Genomic DNA, 4,947 nt, shown 5'->3' on the forward strand with positions numbered 1-4,947 from the left:
TGTGTTCATAATACATGCTACTGGTTATGCAGTGCACAGATGATCTGGTATGCACTTTCTTATATATATATATATATATATATATATATATATATATATATATATATATATATATATATATATATTTATATATATATATATATATATATATATATATATATATATTTTTTTTTTTTTTTTCTTTTTTTTTTTTTTTTTTTGCAAATCTTGTTTCGTACTGAAATATGTGATGTTTTGGAAGTAAAATGGTTGACTTCAAAATAAAAAAAAATCCAGTTTTGCTTCTTTTATCCAAAAACTACAGTTTATCAGCAGAACTTAAAGTAAATACAAGATACACAACCATGTGAAAATAAAGCCAAAGGATTCATGCCATTCCATCAGCAAGCCCACACACGCCCCCACAAACACCCACTTCCCAATTCACAAAGTGCGTATGGATCCGAAGATCCAAAAAAGTTTTTACTGTCAGATCTGTCAGTCTGGGCTGCTTTCTCAAACTCCACTTCCCCTTCTGGCCTATAGTTGAAGAAACACAGGTGAGAAAGGTTACAGGTGCAGAAGGAGGAAAAAAAAATCACCTTCAGGGGAACATCGGAAATGTCATTGACGAGAGAGAGAGAGCAAATGCCCTAGCATAATCCAGCTCTGTACTGCAGTCGTGCAGAGAGCATATTCTGCATACACACATGCAAAACAAAAAGACGCGCACACACGTGTGCACTGCAAACTCCACATATAAAAAGAGCATCTATAATTGCATCTCCACCTGCGAAAAAGGAGGGCAAAATATCCTCAGGGCTTTTTTGGCAATATTGCAACGAAGTCAGAGAAAATTAAACAAATGGTGTTCTGACTGGTTGAGCACGCTTTTATTTAAAGCTTATATCTGACTTGAGGTCCTAAGAGAGAGTGGGAGAGGCTGTGTGCTCATTTTTGGCAAGAGCGTTAGCTCTATCCACCTTTTGCCTGTGTGATTTTTGCAGTGTTAAGAATACATTTGCTGTCTGCCATGATTGTTTTACCTGAGAGTGTTGGGCTGGGTGAGAAAAGATAAAATATTGGGTAAAGCCGGAAACTGTCGCTTGATATGTTTGCCCCACTGATCTATGGGCCACTTGGGAACAAACGACTAGAATGCTTAATTACCTACATAGATCCTTACACCTTTTGAAATTATGACCAGTTATTATGTGCTATTTATATGATTTCACATTCCCTGGAACAAAAAGGTTTGTGAATGGTGCTCTCGGTGAAAATGGCGTCATAACTGGAACATTTCAGGAAAGTAATGCATTTACCTGATTATTTGAAATTAATTAATTTGAAATGGATACTGCTGAGCTATCAATACATCGCATTTCCCCCCTCAGGCTCAAAAGTACACACTGAATTTTCAACAGCCATTATATTAAGTCACATGATCCTAACATGCTCATTTGAGGCTCCAGAACTTGTATTACTTTTATTCTCAATAATTTATAAAATTTGTACAAATATCACATTACAAAACTATTGAGGTTCATGAGGCCTATATAAGTGTTAACATAATCATGAATTGTCATAGAGTGTAAAAAATATAGTAAATTAAATAATGATAAATAAATTAATTAAATCATATTCCTACTTATTTCGTAACTATTTTATGTTTTGATGAATTGGTGGCGGATTTGCATGAATTAGTATTATGTCATTTGTATGTTTACATTTAGTTATGTACAGTATATGGGTGGGCCTACATATATATATATATATATATATATATATATATATATATATATATATATATATATATATATACATATATATATATATATATATATTTTTTTTTTTTTTTTCTAAAAATGTTATCTAAAAATGATCAAAACATCATATGATACAATGAATGATACAAAAATAGTTACATTATAGTTACATTTATTTATTTTTTTCCTTTTTTTTTTATTAAGGGAATGCCACAGCATAATGGCATTGAACAGGAAGTGCAAGAATGCATTGTGCATGTGTATGTGTATAAAGCATTTTTGAACTGTAATAAAAATAATAATAATAATAATAATTTGTATATAAAATAAAGGTCATGGGAGAACCACTGGCACAGTTTCCTGAGAATAACCCGAAGAATAGACAGTAATCTGTGTAAATTTTTACTACATCTTACTTATGAAAGCATTGAAAGGGTAGAACGAGAATAAAAAGCAATTTGCAAACATTTCATACAGTATGAAAGTGCACATAGGAAGGCGGATAGAAAATGCTCTTTGATGCTAATGAGTGCTGATGGCCATGGAGGGCAGGCTGAAAGACAAGACAGGGTATCTTCACATTTTTTAACAGCAAATTTAATGACTTTTAAGACCTTTTTAAGTCCTCTAAAAGGAAAATTTAAGACTTTATCTAAACAAAAAAAAAGGGAAATGTTCAGTCCGACAACACAGATTGATGTGGCGAAGCATTAGTGTAGCACAACTCATCACAACCACGCTCAAGACAGGTCAAAGGGGCGCGAAAACTTTTATTCTGGCCCCTCATAGCAGTTTGAAAAAGACATGGAAGACAGCCCCAGGACATTACAAAAGCCCATTTCATCATACTTGATCTAAATTATGGTTAAATGTTGCTGCCTAATAGCCTTGAGCTGGGTTTGGGGGTTCTCCCCCAAGAAAATGTTGTTCAGGGTCTGATTAGTGTTTTCTATGTCATTTCAGACACAGATAAATGCAAGCACATTCAATAATCTATGCATAGACCTAATGAATGACAGACAATTGTAGGAAAGATCAGGATCAGAAATTTATTGCATGTTCCAGTTGTAGGAGATCCATGACTTTCCAATTTACTGTGGATACATCCATTGACACAGAAAGCATGTTCCTTAAATTAAGTTCCTTGGTGCCCTCCTGAAATTATAAAAAATAAAATCAAAACAAAGTCCACCTCAAGAATGATAACATTTTCATTCATGTTCACTCAGATTAAATTTATGCATTTAGCAGACGCTTTTATCCAAAGCGATTTACAGTGCATTCAGGCTATAAATTTTTACATATCATGTGTTCCCGGGGAATTGAACCCCCAAACTTGCTTGCTTGCTAGATCAGTGCTCTACCAGTTGAGCTACAGGAACACTAGATTAGATGGTTTGTCTAAAGTAGTGATTCTCAAACTGTGGTCTGGGGACCAATGGAGGTATGCCAGATTACCAAGGAGGGTCTGTGAGCAAAAGTCATCAACCAAAATGACTGACATGGACTGTGACACCGTTGAACATTTCCAATTCACTTCTCATGACTTGTTTTCTAATCATGCACATTATTAGCAGGTGAAGTTAGCCATGGTTTCAGAAGACTAAAATGGCCTACATTTTTACATGCATTAGGGATGATCATTAAGCCAAATATGTCAAGTTTTTTTTTTTTTTTATTGGCTAAGTGGTCCTTGATTTGAAAGAAAAAATGTTTGAGAAACAAGTTAAGCCATAATAGTGAATGCTCACAAATTGGGCCTATGTGATAGGGTTCAGTGTCAACGTTGTTAACCTAAAATTGAGAAGCACAAAACAGATATTTGGAGTCTAACTATGAACTGGGCTACATTATTTAATTCAATTCAATTTTACTTTTCACATAAAAAAAATGCAAGAAGCATAATGCATATTGAATGCTTTATATAATAATGTTATTTACAGCACTGCCTTCCATCCATAATGCAGTAGTCCTATGCCTAGATGTCACCCACCCACAACATTTTTTTAACTGATTGGCTGGGACAATATATCGATGCATTTTGAATCGAGAAATTATTCTGGATCGATTCCAATTTTTCTGAATGCATCGCGATTCTCTCTCGAATCAATTCTTAGTTTAGTTTTTAACAGCAGATGCCACTGCATGATTTATATGCCTTACACACACCACTTGAACCTACTATAAAATAATAATTAATAAAGTTCGAAAAGGTTGAAGCGAAGTACAAGGGTGTTTGCAGTGGGGCATTTACATTAATCTCGCGTCATAAAAGCAATATATCAATTACATAATCAGACTCAGCAGAACGCACGAGCGCTCTTCGTCATGAGCATTTGAGTGCTCGGTTAAAAACTAGCCTAGAGCGCAATGTGCAAAAACTAAGCTCAGAATCAATTCACAATGCATTCGGAAAAATTTAAATCAATCCAAGAATTGTGACGCATCGATATATTGTCCCAAATATTCATTAGGAAATAACAAAAACACATGAAGCATTTTAACATATTCAAATAATTTTAAATGATACTTTTAGAGTCTTACCTTAAAGTGCTACAGCAAGTCTTCTGCCGTTGAGGGGCTCAAAAACGGAGAACCAAGATAGCGAGACCTGACAATCGTGGTCTTGTCCACAGCTTTATCGTCTTTGCCCATGCTTGCGATTTCGCAAACTGCCGTGGTGGCGAACCATCATCGCAACGCGTTCATCAATCACTTACTCGTATGTCACCTATGGAATGATGCAGGTTGCACCCACGAAGTGCTGCCCCCAAATGTTACGCTGGTCAAATTGCGGTTGAAAAAATAAATAAAAATGACGAGTCGGACATGAAATTTAAGATCCCACATGAAATTTAAGACATTCATATGGAAAATTCCAGGATTCAAGACATTTTCAGACCTTAAAAATCGAAAATTGTATTTAAGACATTTCAAGACTTTTTAAGGACCCGCGGGGACCCTGCAAGACGTAAAATTTCCCAACTGGGGTGGTTTTTTCTGCTTACTGAACACTTTGGCTGTGCATGTTTTCAAGATGTGAAGTGCGGTGTAATCGTGTGCTCCCTTCCCCTTACATGTGGCCTCAAAACTCTCTTTCTGCTAACGCTTTTATTTGAAATCAAGATGAAAGGAAATGTTCCGGGCTTCCGATTCAAGGCTAGTACTCAGGCACTGATAAGCAAAAGGTGTTTTTTGCATG

The 4,947-nt window shown here is 35.3% G+C and overlaps 1 long non-coding RNA gene across 1 annotated transcript; it reads right to left on the reverse strand.

Annotated features, from left to right (window-relative positions):
- Positions 1–2,768: 2,768 nt before the first annotated feature.
- Positions 2,769–4,660, reverse strand: LOC113066056 (uncharacterized). The gene is made up of 2 exons (XR_003279114.1): positions 4,290–4,660; positions 2,769–2,900 (listed from the first exon to the last, which is right to left on the reverse strand). It is a non-coding gene; the product is annotated as an uncharacterized LOC113066056 (long non-coding RNA).
- Between the last annotated feature and the right edge of the window lie 287 nt (positions 4,661–4,947).

The sequence above is a fragment of the Carassius auratus genome, chromosome 49 (assembly GCF_003368295.1).
Source record: "Carassius auratus strain Wakin chromosome 49, ASM336829v1, whole genome shotgun sequence".
NCBI classification, from domain to species: Eukaryota; Metazoa; Chordata; class Actinopteri; order Cypriniformes; family Cyprinidae; genus Carassius; species Carassius auratus.